General features: G+C 38.5%; 1 long non-coding RNA gene across 1 annotated transcript; it reads right to left on the bottom strand.

Moving 5' to 3' along the window:
• Window positions 1-9,175: 9,175 nt before the first annotated feature.
• On the bottom strand, window positions 9,176-17,611 carry LOC131732688 (uncharacterized). Its single transcript, XR_009325712.1, has 3 exons — window positions 17,468-17,611; window positions 11,036-11,161; window positions 9,176-10,204 (listed from the first exon to the last, which is right to left on the bottom strand). It is a non-coding gene; the product is annotated as an uncharacterized LOC131732688 (long non-coding RNA).
• Between the last annotated feature and the right edge of the window lie 1,273 nt (window positions 17,612-18,884).

The raw sequence follows: 18,884 nt of genomic DNA, 5'->3' as shown, positions 1-18,884 counted from the left end.
AACTGAGCACCCCACAGGAAGTCTTTAAACTTATCTGTAGCTGCTAAATTTCGAGGCCAGCAATTCCAGTTTAAAGGAACTGTAATTTGCATCGTTTCTCTCGGCTGGATGTAGGCTATGGCTCGCATACACAATTACATGTTCCTTCCCATCCTGTACCTGTGACAACACAGCACCCAATCCTCCTAAACTAGCATCTGTATACAGTCAAAATGGCTGTGAGCAATCAGCAAAAGCTAAAATTGGGAAGGACTTCCGTTTCCCCTGATTGCTGGACCCGACTAGCAAGGTGTGTATGGGGTGAGCTATCTTCGAGAACCCTTGTATAAATCTTTGATAGTACCCAGCAAATCCAAGAAATTACCTAACCTGTTGCATAGTCTTTGGAACCTCCCACTCTTGTACAGCAGCTGTCTTATCAGGTTCAGGTGCCACGCCTTGGTTGCTGACTAGATGGCCCAAGAACTTCGCAGTTTCCAGATGCTTCAGATGTTCTTTGAAGGTGGGGGAGAAAACAATCACGTCATCAAGGTATACAAGCAAGATCTCTGTGCCCAGGTCTCCCAAACACCTCTGCATAAGCCTTTGAAAGGTTGCTGGGTCATTACACAGGCCAAAGGGCATTCACACAAACTCATATAATCCCATAGGGGTAGTAAAAACCGTTTTTTCCTGATCTCGTGGGTCAACTTCCACTTGCCAATACCCACTTGCAAGGTCAAGTGTAGAATACCACTCTGTTTTTTTCAGTGTTGTCATAGCTTCTTCAATTCGAGGGAGGGGGTATGCGTCCTTGTCCTTTAGACAGACGTGAATTGATTGAATGCCACCCACGGAAAAGGCTACAGTAGGTTGTTGCCAGGGGTACACTAAGGCAACATTACATCTCAGCCATTCAGGATCTCTTGGACAAATGCAATGAACTGACAAATAACATCTTCCTTACATCCAAACCCAGCACTGTACTGCAGAAGAACCAGTATACAAGCAGCAGCTATCTAGGTATAGAAACTACTATTACTGCTAACAATAACACTAAAAAGAGATAGTCAATGATTTAAGGATATTATATTGGATTTAGTCATATTAACCAATATTGGTGACTTAAAGTTCAATGAAGTTCTCTTTTTCTAATTGATTTTTTTAAAAATATGCTATTACATTCAAAAGAAAAAGAATGCGCTAAAAATCTATTTGCCTCTTGGAGTGCCCCTTTCCAAAGACAGGAGTGCCTCATTTCATTACATCTCCCTACTTAGTTTCTTAAAAAACACATATTTATTAACAGTAACAGGGGTCAATAACTAATTACCTCCAGTTGACGTATGCATACTAAGGAAACTGGGCACTACTAAACAAACAACAATTGAACAATAATACAGAACCAAACACAAATACTATTTACAACTGGGGAGTTAGCTTTCATTTTAAAGCCACTGGCACAGCTCACCCTTGTCTACTTAGCCCATGCCCTTGTGCTGGTAAGTACAGACCACTGATACCGTAATATGAGACAGGGGACCACTCAGTAAGAAGACACAGGTTGTACAGATTCCACTGTACAACCTGTGTCTTCTTGCTGAGTGTCACTAGTTGGTTGGCACAGAGGAACACATTACAGTGTTTTTCATATTTTACAGAATTTCTTGGCTAGCAATGATTTGCCAAACTAATTTATGACCTGTAGTGCAGTGTTCTCCATATGAGGCAATTGTTAATATCACAGTGTGTATGTTGCCTTTTTTGTCCAAAAGTTTTCATCTAGTCTAATACAATGTTGAATGCGGATATCAATACCAGTCAACCTTAGCTGGAGGCTTCTCCTATGTTATTCCATGAACTGAAATTAAGCTTCAGGATTTAATGAAATGGAAGGTTAATAAATATTAAGCAGAGTGAGGGGTCTATTTCAATGACCACATAATAAGTCCCCAAGTTCTGGATGTACTCCTGTTCTACTCCGAGGTATTTATTTTAATAAGCATCAATGTGGAAAATGATGCTTATGCTTTGTACAGTAATACCACTACTGTCCGCAGAATGCGCAGAAAACAAATCTAGCAATTAGTTTGGTTGGCTGTCTAAGAAGAATAAAATGACACCTCTCTTTGCTTTGTTTGTGTAAAACTCAGAGATAATTACTACTGGCTACCATCAATAGTGAATGCCATCTTTGCAACCATCATTCTTGTGTTGCCATGGTGAATGTGATGGTGTGTTTAGGGAGTTGTTATCATTGATACTCATCTGGCTCCTAGCTGCATTCACCATCTTCACCAGCCACTCATTTGTCATAGTGAAGGGGCAGTCTCACTGGGAGTCAGGCAGATGGTACTGGAGCATGACTGACACAAATCCATGCACATAATGAGCCTTCTATACATTTAAAAGAAAACCAGTAGAGCTTATAACTATGTGAGTTATGTTTTTCCCACCTCTATGTCCAAATAAAAATGAATCAATTTAGTAGTTTATTGCACTGTAATTCAGTCTTTTTTGCCCTTAAAAGAGAGTGTCTGTTATCCCATTGATTCATTAATTCATAAAGCTTTACGTTTAAGGGAGTAACTGCCCCTAAGATTTTTAATTGTACTTTCCCAATGAGCACAAAAAAATGTAATGCAGCCAACATTACATTTTAATAGATGCTTAATGTGTCTAAATATAAAGCACTTACTAAATCAGTAACGTCTGATTCTCGCACAGTTTCAAGTGATTATGGTCTCATCACTAGTAGTCTAGAAAAATATAAGCAATGAAAAGGTTATTTCTCAATACGCCTGTTGCTGATGATTGAATTCCACCGACCTGATTGTACCAAGTTTGATCCCATTTATCTCAGATAAATCTTAATACAGTACTGTACTTCCTGTAATTAATGATGTGCAAAGCTTCTCCTGCAAAAAACAGAGTAGCTAATTGCCAGAGGTTTAGCGACAACTTCCTGTCTTGCTGAAGCTCAAATATTAGAAAATGAGCCAGAGAATATGTTTGATTGGCAGAGGCACCTACTATATGCTTTGGTGTATATCAGGTTTGAATATTTACATTTACTATTTAAAAAAAATAATAATAATAATTCCAAGAGCCAGTTGAAGAGGCCTTCTTTTGACACCACAGAATAGAATTGTAGCCATAAAAAGCCTCAAACAATTATTATAATTATTCAAGGAGCTGACTGGTACTGGTACTGGTACTGAAACTCTTCAGTCTGAAGATGAACACATCACAGCTGCAGTCCCTGAGACTGAAAGTACTGCCTCTTTTAGCTGACATTTGTTATAAGGACTCAGCTGCAGTGCACAGTGATTGCCCGCATGTCACAGCAGACAAGCAGAGCTATGGTGGCACCAAACAAAAGACAGCACATCAGCTGTTCAATCACAGCATGACATTGGTTTGATTGTTTCATTAATTAAGCAACAAGATTTAAGGATTAGGCTAAAAAAAAAAATCACTGCAATGCAGACAACATAGGACACAGCAAAGGTGAACTAAACATTGCATGGTGGTCTGTAACCGTTTGCTTTGTTTTACTTGAAAATTGTGAATACAGGCAGCAATAGATATTACTACAGTTTTTATCATTTAAAGTTCATATTTCATTTGAAATTTCTATCCCCTCATATTTTGTAGATTTTCTATTTACTAATTCACAGTTGGTACAGTACAGAGGGGGCAGAAATCACAGTTCATTGCTAAAAACCAACTCACTTCAGGATCTAAAACAAAAATCTAGCATGAAGCTTTTAAACGAAAGCAAGTTTCTTTAAAACATGCTTATTTATTAATAGCAAAGCAACGGCTGTCTACAGACCCTATCCAACTGTCAAAGTTCATGCAATGGAACATGTTACTACAGCCTTGTGTTAGATCATAATAATCCTGCATGTATATATTTTTGGGGAAAAAAACTGAATTGGTGTGTATTTTTGTGATTTTGTCGCATGGCAGCTAGGGAACTGACCAATGAGGCTTTTATCAGGAAACAGTGGCAGAAGAAAAGTAAATTCTTGCAGTATCGAAATACCTGGAGCTGTATAACAAAGGACACAAACATTACAAAGACACTGTGATCAGGGAGAACATCTGGGAGACCATTTCCAGGGAACTTGATATAACTGGTGTGTATGATTTGTTTAGACTTACTGAAATAAGTATTCTGCAAAAATCTATTAGTATTCTATATTTTTATTAGCTGTATAACAGGACTATCATCACACCGTGCGCGCCTGTCCCCACTGGTGTGAAAGGAAGTGTCTCAGCGAAAGTATAATTTTATTGCAGGACAAATCACATTGCGTCCGGTGTGAATAGACCTAGGGCAGCAGTGTGGAGTAGTGGTTAGGGCTCTGGACTCTTGACCGGAGGGTTGTGGGTTCAATCCCCAGTGGGGACACTGCTGCTGTACCCTTGAGCAAGGTACTTTACCTAGATTGCTCTAGTAAAAACCCAACTGTAAAATAGGTAATTGTATGTAAAAATAATGTGATATCTTGTAACAATTGTAAGTCGCCCTGGATAAGGGCGTCTGCTAAGAAAGAAATAATAATAATAATAATATGAAGAGTTATCAGGAAACATTATCATTAACAAAAATAAATAAATAAATAAATAATGCATTTACACAACATTTCAAGTACTGTAAAATATTACAGTTAAAATAATGCATCTGCAATTATAGTATTAGGAGATTTAAAACTAAGAGTACCTTTTAGTTTAGTTATAATTGCTTCTCACTGGTCTGCATCATTATCTGCTGTTGACGTCTTTTTTGTCTTTCTCAATCAAAAACAAGCAAGTTGTTACCGTGCTCCTGTTTGTAAACACAACATCAGAAGCAGATTTGCTGACATTGTGCAAAGGGACAGAACTCCAAAACGACTGGAGCCGCTGTGTAACACCAGAGCAAGAGCAGGAAAGTTATGTGTCGTTGCTCCTTAAGGTCTAAAGAAAAGGGTAGTGGACCAGGCATGGTTGCATAAATACAAGATACTTCACTTTTAATGGAAGAATAGGTGGTTTATTTTATTAATCTGCAAACCTGCAAATCTGCAAAAAATCTAGACGTCCTCGCCACTCACACAGCGCTTCACTCATGCAAGATATTTTTAGCAAAAAAAGAAGCAGGAAGTGAGTTTTAGGAAGCACATGCACACAGAGAAAAAAAAATATTCACTTAAAATTAAAAATGCCATAACTGATAACACACTGACCTGACCTTGAACTATAATATACCAACCATACCCCTGGACCCGACCCGAAACCTTCGATGTCCTTGATCTTTTGAAGGCAGTGGAGTCAAAGTTTTTTATTTGTATTATTATTTTTTGCTGTGGTGGATTGTCATCTTTACTGGATTCTGAGGATGAAGTAGTAGCATTTTCTTCAAATAGAATGAGTTGCTCTGCTAAGCACATCTAAAAATGCAGGTATTGCTTAATGTGGTACAGCCAATATATTGCATTATGAATGGTACTGAAGCCAGGAATTAGCTGCTGTCAAATCAGCCATGTGCAAAATTACCCTTACAGTCCATTTATTTGTTTTGTAGGCGATTCTGTAGCAAGCAATCTGTCGATCTATGTGATCGACTCCACTCATTGATTTGTTGTAGGCAGCAACTGCCTGGGGCCGTGGGATGTCAAGGTACATTTTGTCCTTTTTAGACCAACGACAGCAACTGACCTGCGGCTCAAGTGAACCACAAGTAGAAGCAAAAAGTATCTCCTCATCGTACCATTTGATGATTGCTACCTCCTTGTCATTTCTGAGTACCATATCTGTTGATCCTCTTCCCTTTATTTCAGGATCTTTTGTACTAAGCAGTTTGTTGTTTTTAGGAAGTCTGATTCTTACTAAGATTCCAGTACAAAAACAGACCCTTTTGTGAGCTTCGGAGACATGAAGAATCTATTAAAGTACACACAAGTGCCCTTTTCCAGCTGTGCTGTTAAACATGCTACAACAGCTTGTCCTTGGGTTAGTTTTTTTTTTTTTGGTCTCCTGCAGCATTCCCTAACATTGCAAGCAGGTTGTCTATCCCCTGGTCCAGCTCAAGGTCCAGCATTATACCATTGGATGCAGCTAACACAATTCAAGATCCCCTCAGGATTTGTTTTTTCAGATTTCTCTAAATGTCACACAGCCAATTATTCAAGAACAATTCAAACAGTAATTTGCCCGGGACATTCAATTTCATCATTTGCATTATATTTAGAACCACAGGCTAGACTAACTTACAAGGAGGGAATTACTTCACTTAAGTTTTATAAAGAGCCATCTCTACACGTTTTTACAAAAGCTGCTTGTCGCCTTAGAATCTATTTACTTGCTTCTCCAATGTATTGCTTCCAACCCCTGATAAATTGGATGTTCTAACACTCTCTCACACACCAATCCTCCAGAACAACAAGCCATCTAAGCGGATCCAGTAGAAAATCTATTCTAATTTGGAAATGACGTTGCGGGACATTCAAGGATCTGCTCCAACATTCAGGATAGAAATGTCGCTGCAGGACATCCAAGAGCTACTCTAACTATCTTCCAAACCACCCATCACAAACGAGTCCTGGAGCTCTGTCAACGTTCTGCACTCCGGATGCTTCTCCCCATTCAAGGATGTCCTTCTAGAAACTACATCGTCTCTGCTATTGTGGGTTCCTTCGGCATGGCAAAATCCCCACCGAAACCTGTTCCTTGATCCATTATTGGATCTCTGCACAGGAGACCTTAAACTTCAATCTCAGGTCATATATTCCATACATTTTAAAGCACATAAACATCGTACTAATCGTATAATTGCTCTTTCTGCGTTTTTGCTGCAGATTGAGTGCACCTTGAACTTCGGTCTCAGGTGGTACTCTGTGCAGTTGGAGCATGAGTGTTATGTGGTTTGCCCTTTTCTGCTCCTTCTGGCTGCCTGTCCTGCTGCAGTTCAGGGGGTGTTTCTATCTTTCTTAAACAAAGTAAATCTGATAAATTAAAAGGAGAAACTGTTCACATTGCTTGCACTAATTCTGTTTTCTGTCTCCACGCTTCCATGCTGAGATATCTGGCCTCCAGACCCCAATCTGCACCTCAGGACCTGCTGTTTCTAACTGTGCAGAACCCGACAGTCTCCAAGTCCTGGTTTCTGCAAGACTCCAAAAAGGTGGCATTTCTTCCTTGAACTATTCATGTCATTCCTTTAGGATTGGAGCTGCAACCACAGCTGCTCAGCGAAATATTCCTGTGCATGTCATAAAAAATCTTGATCGGTGGTGTTCAGAGGCTTCTGAGATCTACATAAGGAACAATATTAAAAATATTCTCGTTGCCCATAACATCCGGAACCAACATCCTAAAGAAGGACTTTATTCCAGGATTACCCTGCCATATCCTTGGCATATATTGAAAGAAAAACAAAGCAAACTGCATTCTGCTATGATGCCACCTATTATGTATAATTATGCTATTTTTTTAGGCCTGGAGGGGCGGCGGCTGAAGGTCTAGGGCCCCCAGAGATTTTTTCCTTTTTAGGTTTTTTTTTCTTCCCTCTGTTGCCTTCAGTCACACAAAAGTAGTATTTTTTTTTGGGGGGGGAGAGTTAATTATTTTTTATTTTTATATTTTTCTCATTCAGCAAAATGTGTCATGTGGTGTAGGTGGCCATAATTATATATGTATTTACATATATTTTTATTTTTGTTTTTTGTTTTTTTGGTTTGGTTTTGGTTTTTGTTCACCGGGATGAACACAGCACACTGATTATAAGGAAATAGGGATTCTCTGCAAATCTCTCAGCCTCTCTTTTCCTTTGGGGGAGAGTATACGGTGGTCCTCTGCCTAATCATTTTGTTCACGGGGGATGAACATGTCGCATAGATTTATTATTTTATTGTTTGTTTTTTTAGCAGGCGGCACCGGGATGCTCCAAAGGATGAGGCTGCACTCCAACTACTTTTTATTTTTGGGTTCAATGTTTTTGGAAATCTGTAAGATTTTGTATTATAATAAAGGTGGTTATTTAATGCAAGATTGTCCTGACTGAAAGCAATTCCACGTAGATTAGAAAATAAATCACCATGGAAACCAGAGCACCTGTAGGTGATGCTTGAGATGCCAGGGATGCCCACAGCATATTTGAGAACACCCTTTTGAGAAATTTGAAAACATTTTAAAAAACAGAAACATCTAACCTCGACTGACTTTAAAAAAAAAAAATGAAAGCATATTCTATAGCTGTGCAATTAATGTTTTGTAATTAATAATAAAACATTTAATTCCATTGGCTCTAATCACTATCTGCACATTTACAGACTGGACTACTGTAACTCTCTCCTTGCTGGTCTCCCTGCTTCAGTTATCCGCACCCTTCAGCTCCTTCAAAATTCTGCTGCTCGTCTTGTATTCGCCTAACCTCGCTGCTCTCATGCTACCCCTCTGCTTCACACTCTCCACTGGCTACCCCTCTCTACTCGTATTCAATTCAAGACCCTTGTCCTACCACTCTCTTCACCACACCACACCCTCCTACCTCCAATCCCTCGTGTCTCCCTACACCCCCTCTCGCCCTCTCCGCTCCTTCTCTACTGGCCGACTGGTCATGCCTTCCCTCCACTCTCCATCCTCCCGTGCCCGCTCCTTCTCTTCTTTTTACATTTCCCTGACTATACATGATGTTTGAGATAATTCTGAGCTCCTATATTGATAAAATGATCATTTTCCTCCAAAATCTGCTTTTGCCATGTTTTGAGCTGACTTTTGAGTCTGGAGTACCCTGGCTGCCATGACTGAACATACTTCCAGGCTGGGGCTGGCAGATGTAATAGGGCAGCAGTGTGGAGTAGTGGTTAGGACTCTGGACTCTTGACAGGAGGGTTGTGGGTTCAATCCCAGGTGGGGGACGTTTGTAAAAACAATGTGATATCTTGTAACAATTGTAAGTCGCCCTGGATAAGGGTGTCTGCTCAGAAATTAATAATGTAATGTAATAACCAATATAACCCAGCACCAACCATGTCCAATTGCAATTAAAATGACATTTTAAGTGGTGCTTGACAGAATTCATCTTGTGTTGAATAAAGACGAGACAGACCTTGACAGGCAAAAAAAAACAAAAAAACGACCTGGGAAAGAGTTAAACATCTTTTTAATTCCAGTAGGAATCTGTGTAAATATTTTGATTGCAAGAATGTGCTTATATGCTGTGACTGCCAACAGTATTTGTTACTGGGGTGCATCTTGAACAGCATGACTCAGATACCGCATGCTGGGCCATGATATGTTATAATTTTCTCAATGAAGGCAGTGATAATATCTCTTCTGCATTTTCAAATGTGAATACCCTACACTAGTATTTACTTGACAATCTATAGTACTTCATTTATATTGTCAATATGAACAGTATGAATGCCGGCTGGTAGGTGATATGGTGTGGAAATGAAAAAGATTCTATAGCGTAAATACATCCATTAAATCAAGAGAACTTGAACATTTGCTTCCCTGATTAACAATGTAAACATAATCCAAATGGAATATGACATTTATGAATCAGCATAATTCTGAGCCAGGCATTATTGCCTTTTATTTTTTCGGTGGACTCAGCAGAATATTTAACTAACTAAAGTTGTGACGATAATTGAATAGACTTTGCAATAGAGGTGTGTAACAGGGGGGTTTGTCATGTGAGTGGGTCGTCACTGAATAATAATGAGGCAAACACAGAGCATTGGGTGTTGACATGCCACGCTGACGCTAGGCTAAAAAATAAAAGTTTGTTACACAAGGTGAGTGCTCGTCACACTAAAAGAAACGTCCCGCTGTGTGGTCCAGTGGTTAAAGAAAAGGGCTTGTAACCAGAAGGTCCCCGGTTCAAATCCCGGCTCAGCCACTGACTCATTGTGTGACCTTGAGCAAGTCACTTAACCTCCTTGTGCTCCGTCTTTCTGGTGAGACGTAATTGTAAGTGACTCTGCAGCTGATGCATAGTTCACACACCCGAGTCTCTGTAAGTCGCCTTGGATAAAGGCGTCTGCTAAATAAACAAATAATAATAATAACCTACTACTCTATGAAAACCCCCAATCTTCACAGCATTGTCTTGCAGTTTATACGGTTCCGTAGTAGTTAATCCTGCGGAGCGGACGCTCTCGTGTGCAGGTGTAGATGCTCCCGGGGTTAGTGCTGGCTCCATAGCTTCAGCTCCTGGGTTGATACGAGTCTGCAAAACAACATGACACAAAACACATCAATCTTTCTCTCAGCACCTGTCTGTGTAGCAATGGCAGTAGCCTTCAGCTGTAGAGCAGATGCCTTTTGAGCTCCTCGCAGCCTCCCCAGGCACGCCCCCCAGCGAATCAGGACCTCCCGATCAGCTCAGCTCAGCGCTGGACGAGCCTACCTGCTCAATTAGTTCCTTAGCAACACGTCTCCTGTTGCACGTCCCAGCTGCTTCCATAAAGGCACACATGCACCCAAGAACCTGTCACAGGGTGTTAATAAATATATATATTTTATTGCAGTTGTTTACAGTTTCAATGTTCAGTGGATACTTTTATTAAGAAAAAAGTTTTTTTTCTGAAAGACCTCAGCCCTTCATCAATTTACATTCATTTTGACATAAATGCAGCCCTTAATTATCATACCAGTTTGTCACTACAAGAGCCAACCAACCATCGGCACCTTGTGCTGCCAGCCTGCTGGCATTCATCAGTTCAATCATTCACTTATTAATTTAGTCATTCATTTATTTTATTAGGCAGCGGCATCATGTGGATGAGACCATAGGCCAAAATGCTGCTGTGTATCTACTGTAGATAGATTAGTATTCATATGTAAAAAAAAAACTTTCTTAACTTTCCAATTCAGGTCTCTTAAGATAATTTATTTTTAAATATCTAATGTAGAACTTAAAAAAACGTCTCATATTGCACTCCTGGGAGGGATACATTGGTCATATTATTATTATTATCTAAACAGCAGGAGATCTAAACTCTGACAAGCATGTGTGACAGAGAGTGAATGAATTCTAGTCAACAATCTCCCTCCCGACCTGTGAGGGCGCTGTGTAGCAGGAAGAGTGTGTCCCGGACTGGATGGTTTGGCAGTTCATTCCAGGGTCAGTCGGAAGCCGGACATCCAGGAAGGGGGCGGAGTCACAATGCCAGAAGTCATCGCCCTAATGCAGAATGTGAAATTTCAGTGATGGATTGGAGGAGATTGAATTAGTGATTGAACTAGCTATAGCAGGGGGCATGACTGAAGGCATAATAGGGGATGTGATGATGTAATCTGTTCCTTTGATGTGGTTACCGAAAGGACCCGTTAAGGAAACGGAAGTAATTATCATGAGTGTTTCGTGTTTTGTTTGTTTTGTTGTTCTAACTGTTTTGTCATTTCATTGTTAGACGGCTAAACAGTAACCGGGAGCTGTCACTACAAACCCGGACTACACTGCACTACTGTTTCACAAACTGTTGTCTTTCACCACACCTGCACAAGAGCACTCACTATCTGGAGAATTGACTGTGTCTGTGTTGTGTGTTAGTTATTAGAGTTTCATTGTTTCGGGACTGAAACCCTGGTTTTGCACGGAGCGATACACATTGCTGTGTAGCGCCCGTGGTTATTTATTTAAGTGTTGTTGACACACAACCCAGCCAAATAGAGGAGCTGTTTTATTGAACTTTCATTGTCCTGTGTGTGTTATTCCTGTGCACTGCACCAACTACACCTGTGCACTGCAAGCCACCTGTCACAGCATGCCATAATTTTTTTTACTTTATGAAATAAACTAAAGGGACAAATTAAAAATATCAAACAGCTGGGGTATTTATTGAAACAGTACTGTATGCATAGGTGGGATTTGAAATGAATAAATTCACAGCTACAGTTTTTATTTATCATAGCTCAGATAATCTCACAATTGATATTAATAACAAAATTCATGACAAAATTCCTTGAGCTGAAAAGAACACAGTTGCCATTCCCAACAATGCCTTCTTCTGAGTCAAATTAAGAAGCTATTTTGGAATTAGAAACCGCGAACATTCAGCTACCACATAGTAGAAGACTGTGGAACATTCAGATAGAATTAAAAGATAAACAAATCTGTAAATTAAGGATTTTACATTTCTATGATAACAATAAAGGCACTGCTTAATAGTTTCAAAATGCAATAAAACCCTGATTATCAAGCATTATCCTGGTGCAGTAGTGCCCTCTAATTTATACCAGATTATTTTTTTTCGGTCAGACAAATAGTTTTTTCTCTATTGCATTGTGTTTTTCCATTACTTTGAAATACAAGCTCCCCTTAATACATACAATGACCATAAAGGGGAAGTATGCATCAAATTCTTGTGCTAAATGCCTTCCTGCAGGAGGTGGCTTTGTGTCAGCTCTGTTGCTACTTCAAGCCTGGTTGATGCTTGATTCTCTTACTTGGATGAGCTTCAGCTATTGATCCACTGGGATCTCAAGAGACTCTGGAGCCGGTCCAGTGGCAGTATTGATGTGCAGTGATTCTTTGTTGAAAGCTGAAACACTGCCATGTAAATACACTCTCCTACCTTCTACATTTTTATTATCAAGTTTATTATGTAGGGTAGTTGATCATCAGCTGACTACTACAGCAGCAGCAAGACAGGAATACTCATACTGTTCACTGTCAAAAGACAGCCGTGTTTTTGAAGTCTGTGGAGACAGGAGTGCTGGAACTAGGGGTGCTGGGGGTGCGGCATGGCTTCCGTCATATGCAGGGGTTACATTTTTGTTCAATGGCTTTCAGCACCCTTTCAGTGTGGAGATGTACTCAGCACTATACCAATGAGACAGAACCTTATAATGAAGGGCAAGCAGGCATATTTGAGCCACTCACTGTTTACACTAACTGTTAAAAAAACAAAACAACCCCACTGTTTTGGTCAAGTAAGTAAATTACATCAAATTACAACAAAATAATAATGTGGTAAACAGATACTAAGACATCGTACTGCAAATGATATTGTGGCAATTCAGGGGTTTGCCAGAAGGTTGACATCCTGAGTACCTCTGTTAAAGTCAATGCAGCTTGGTTCTGGAATGGGAAGGGTCAGCCAATCCAAACCCTTGTATGTAAATTATTTTGCATGGCATTATGATTATGGACCAAAAAGCTTTAAAAGAAATAAGGTGAGATCTTAGCAATCATTAGATATAGCTCTACTGTGTGTGGTGCCTGTGTGGTTGGCTGTTACCAATAAGCATAGCTGTGGGCCAATAACCTACATTCTGTTTCTTTTACTATCCTGCCCTGTACGTGCTACCCATAAAAGAGGGAAATTATATTGTTACAGCAATTACATTCTCATAAGTTTATAACCTTTATTTTTATCTTTGTAATTCCTATAAAGTACAATTGTTTTAGGATTTTGGACAGGGCATTGTACTGAACCATTCTCTTGCCAGTCAATGGAGTTGCTGCACAACTTGATAACAGTGCATGTCACAGACTGCCACATACGGAATTGGGTAATCAGATTGTGATTTCAGACAGGCTTTTGATTAATTTAGGGTAGGTTAATTACTTAATTAGCCACTCACATATAGAAAACAGCTATTAGAGCTTTCTGAATTTAGCCTTCCACAACCAAAACCAGACAACAGCATTACAATTGGAAAAAGGTGAGGTTAAAATGGCTTTGGTGTGAGATTGCTATAAAAGAAACCAACACTGTATTGGCACATGCAAAATTATTCGAGCACAATGCAAGTTGGAGGATGGGGTTGTAATTATTTTATTACAAACATATGATTTGATCTATTCAATATGAAGGAGGTACATACTGTTATGCCTTGGGTCAAACAAGCCAATGCTGTCAAAGAAAATTACATTGCACAGACCTTAGTGATGCCCAGTTCTATGTTGATTTGAAAATCGTAATATAACACAGCTTGTGGGTGTTATAGAAATATTGATTACTTATGACTACTTAAATAACAAAAATAAGTACATTTACAATAATATTAACTCTTTTCTCTTTTTCAGATACATTTTCAAACACGGAGCCCTCCCGTATGGGAGCTATGGCTAAAAGTTTTGCATCCCCTAGAATTTTTAGGATTGCGACATAATTGAATATATATATATATATATATATATATATATATATATATATATATATATATATATATATATATATATGAATATCATTTAGAGCCCGTATTCCACATCAGGTAATCAAAGAAACTACAAAATGATATTGCAAGTCTACTGGAAGCCATAATAGTATTTCATGTTAGATTTTGAAATGTACTGTATATGGGAAAACTACAATGTGGTATGTAATTCAATATGTTAACGTAAAATTATTCAGCAGGTTTCATTCGACTTTATGAAGCAAAATTAGCTGTACTTTGAGCACCCTTTAGATAACCAGTATTTAAACGTGTTTTAGCTGTTATAGTATGTACAGCTACGTATGAACTTATGGTGATATATAAGATATTGAAATATTTATATAAAGTTATTCAAGGATCCTCTCAACACCTTGGAGGGCAGGGGAATAGCACTAGGACAGAAGAGGAATGAGGTCTGATTCCAGTTACTATTTTTGGCTGAGCTGATATATTCCTTCAGTTGGACAACATTCAGCCATTGCTTTTCATATTCCTGTGGGACTTACTCAAACATGAGCTACTGTGAGATCAATGTGCAGTGGTATTTTTTTAAATCAGACGTTTTTGTACATATACTTTCTGGGACATGACAAATAAACAAACACTCATTTTATAGGGACATTTTTTAACGTTTCTCCTACTGTCAGTTCTGGCTACGGCATCTTTTTTTTTTGATCGGGGTGTTTTGGTAAATGTATGGTTATAGATCTGAAAAGGAGTGGTTCCAACACAGACTAGCCAACAAATTAGAGAATGGCCTTCATAGTCAAAAACGTGGTGCTCCCACACATTGTTCAAGTGGATAGTGTCACGACCTGCTTGAAACCAGTGCTGGGCTTAAGTGGTGTTTCTCTGCAACCATTGCCATTCCAGGAACATCTTGATAGACAACTGCACTGAGGGAGGTGGTTGTATGGGCACCCACTTGCATGCCCCTTGTGAGATCAATATGGTTTTTCATGATTGTTGCTGAATAGTTGCACACACAGCTTAGTGTATATCCTGTGAAAAAAGAGGATCGCAGGACACAGATGCGGCGATTCTCTAATTGTATTTAAATTCTGTGTTATGTGTAGGAAAAGATCAAAGAGATCATGTCTCTCAGTGAAGATATCAGTCGATGTGTGTTGATTGTTTTAGTCAATACAAATGTAATACAGATGTGGATCAATACACACATTTTTGTAAAGCCACTGCATTGCCATTGAAGATCCTTTGGTAAGTAATTGGCTGTACAGTGCTGCAGGCAGCTATTCAGTGTGTGGGTTGATTGACCCTGCTGCTACACATGATCCAGAGCTGGAAACTCAGCACATTTTAAAGCTGAAGCTGGATCCCAGCTTGATATTCTGTGCTTTCATTTTAACTCCCGCCTCTTTGATGCTGAACTTTCACAGAGCACTTTGAACCGACTTGGCTGCTAAACTTCATTAAAAATGGGTACGTTTTATTTATTTGGATATCACTTGAAGTTGAAGCAAAAGCCAATAATTTGCTCTATCTATAGTTTATTATTATTTACACAATTCTAAAAGAAAAAATGAGTTGAGCTTTTTTTCCCCTTTAATGCTTCCTTAATTTATCACATAATATGCATGAACAAAATAAGGAATTTTGTCCTTTATTTAAATTATTTCAGGAATACTGAAATACATTTTTTACTGATAAGTATTGTCTAAATTTTCCTAAAACTGATTTCCCATGCCTTACTAGTAAATGAAGGGGATTGTTAGGGGTTTTAACATTTCATAGCCACTATTTAAAGGGCTTATAGCTCGTGAAATAATTGTCATCTGAAGTGAAATTTTCCCTCTCCCTTTAACATCTCCTTTCATGACTTTAACCAACTTCTTCCCCTAATGACTAACATGCTTTGCAGCCTGAGACTTGCTTTGACCCACATAGTAACCAACTGAGAGCTGACATTCTTTAACCTAGTAATCTTAACAGACTAACATATTTAGCTGAACTACAGTAAGGAATATGATGGGTACACATATGCTGGATCCAGTGAAATAAAGAAAAAACCTATGTAATTGCACACAAGTGCTGAGTAATGCAATAGCTATTATAAATATGGACACTTGAATGTAAGTTATCCGAACAACCAACACTCAGATGTGACATCATAAATGCTTTTCTTTAAGTAAATATTCCATTATTTAGTAAATATAACTTAAAATTCACAAAGTATACATATCTGTGCTATGAAGTCCCCAGGCCTGACTCGTATAGTAACTTGAGACATTTTATTGGTTGCATAACCTAGTTTTTAAAATTAAAATGAATAACACCTGCATTTTATGAATAATAATTGCCTATACAAAGTAACTCCAAGACCTTTCGTGTAGTTTACTTTGTGCCACAAAAATCTTTGGCAATAACACCAATACTGTAAGCTGATAATAGTGAGGACTTTGTTTTAGATGTAGAACATGAAAGTGACATTAGAAAAATATAAATGAAAAAAAAAAAGAAATGTGAACCAGCAATGGAAAGCCAAGTTATTATTCGTTTTGCCAAACCTAAAACAGACAAAGACCCAAATATCCTTGCCAGCGGCTGGCTTTCAAGAAGTAGCCTATTAAGGCAAAATGTGAGTGGGCGTAAGCTTGTTTGAACAATGGTTAAACAAAAGAAATGCAAAAGCTAGTTTACATCTTACGTCCGTGTAATTGATGGAGATTTACCAAGTGATTATTAAACTGCTGTTGTTCCTGAACAGCTCCAGAAGAAACGTAAAATAAAAATTAGAAGAGGGGATGTTTATGTGGAAGTGCATTTGTGATTTTACTTTATGTTAATGTATAAATGTATTACTTTTCTTTAACAATATAAAATACTATAATAATAATTAACTAATTGTTGAAATGATTGTTGCGTAATAAAATGGCATTTGCTTTTCTGTTTAATTCTTCTGACTGTGGTTTCGTTGACTAATCAACCGTTTTCTGTGGATTTGTAGCATAAACTGTGGATTCGTTAATCAACAATATATCTGCCTGTACTCCCCTTCTCTTCAAAGCCACACGGACACATTTACAACACGCTACCAGTGCAGCCTTGGGATTCTTATGTTAATAGCAACAAAGATGGAGAATCCACACTCAGCTGCTAGAACTCCACCAGGATACAATTCTTCTTAACTGATAATTAGCAAAATTAAATGTAGTATTTCAATTACAGAAACTAGACTTAACTCTATGAATGCATACATTAGCCTTTTTAAGCGCTTTGATATATGACAGTACAAGTGAATTGTGACACACACATCCAAAAGAAAGGCTAAAATAACTTTAACCCAGTCTGCCATAATGGCTCTCACCTGAGCAAATTGCAACTCATCAGTGCCTCCCAAGCAGCTCGTCACTCGACCTGTGTTCCACCTGCAAAGGACACTCCCTGTTTTGTTTAGTTTCTCGTTTCTTGTTGTTGTTTGGGTGTTCTGTTGTCTCCTGTTAATATCAAGTATTGTGAATGTGTGAGAGGTTTGTGAGGAATATATGCAGCCACGTGTACAGCTGGCTTTCCCCTTTGGAACTGAACCAGCCTAATTTTTCACTGGAATGTGCCGCATGCTATATACAGTACATCCCAAGAGATCCTCAGCTGTAATTGGTTTGCTGCACCTTCTTTTTTTTCCTTGGGAAGTTCTTCTATAACTACCAGTATATTGTAAATGATATCTAGAGGCTATGAACTATTCTATTTTGTTAGCCTTCACAGGGACATTGTATTGATAAAAATAAGGCAATTAAAAAAAACATGTTGAAGGTAATCTGAATGCACATATTACAAATAAACTACTAGTACAAATTTATATTTTGGTAAAAAAAGCATCAGTGGTAAACCAAGAACAGATATTAGGTTAATAGATATAAATAGTTTTTTTTTTTTTTTTCTGTAGGTCAATGACTGAAAAAGAACATGGAACCAAATAATATATTGTAATTTCTGGTCAGATAAGAAAATTATCAACTTATTACTGTTAACCAGTAGAGGCTCCTTAGAGGAGGCAAGGGAGGCAGTGCCTCCCCAAAAATATCACAATCATCATCGCATCATAATTTTTTTTTCACAGAGGCCAGTCTCCTCTGTATCTCTGGTGTACTGTCATGTAATGATGCTTGTGCTGAGCATACGCGAAAGTCATGGGATAGCCAGTGCCTCAGACAACATCCCGCCCAACTGCAGAACTTTTGTAAGAAGTCAATAGTGAAATACAGTATTTAGATACCAGTGTTGTTATTGAAAGCGAAATGGAGAAGGTGGTAGATCGAATGTCAGAGAATCCATTTAGAACGCCGAAGTACATGAAGAAGTTTTCCATAAAAGGCGCAGGTAGGCCTCAGCCTAAACTAAACGTAGTACAAGAAGATTCTGGAAAGATTAGGTTATTTCAATGTAATTGGTATGACAGAGTAGATTGTCTTACTGGCAGCACTGTTACAAAACGATGTATTGTTGGCTGTGTTTACTTTTTAATATCTCTTCATCTACACATACATGGATAAAATACGGATATGCTGATTTTAGAAACTTGGACCGTGTAGTGAAACGGCACATCAAATCAAAGGTGCACACCAATTCTGAGGTGAAACTGAAGCTATGGGTCCAAACTCAAATTGAACATGTTCCAGATGAAAGTGCTCAAATTAAAGTTGCAAAACACAATGAAATTGTAAGAAAAAACAAGTCTATTTTAAAATGCTTGATTGATGCAACAACGTACTTAGGTCTCC

The sequence above is a fragment of the Acipenser ruthenus genome, chromosome 3 (genome assembly GCF_902713425.1).
Source record: "Acipenser ruthenus chromosome 3, fAciRut3.2 maternal haplotype, whole genome shotgun sequence".
In the NCBI taxonomy this organism is placed as follows: domain Eukaryota; kingdom Metazoa; phylum Chordata; class Actinopteri; order Acipenseriformes; family Acipenseridae; genus Acipenser; species Acipenser ruthenus.
Note: the sequence above shows the minus strand (reverse complement) of the source record. Positions and strands in the feature narration are given on the sequence as shown.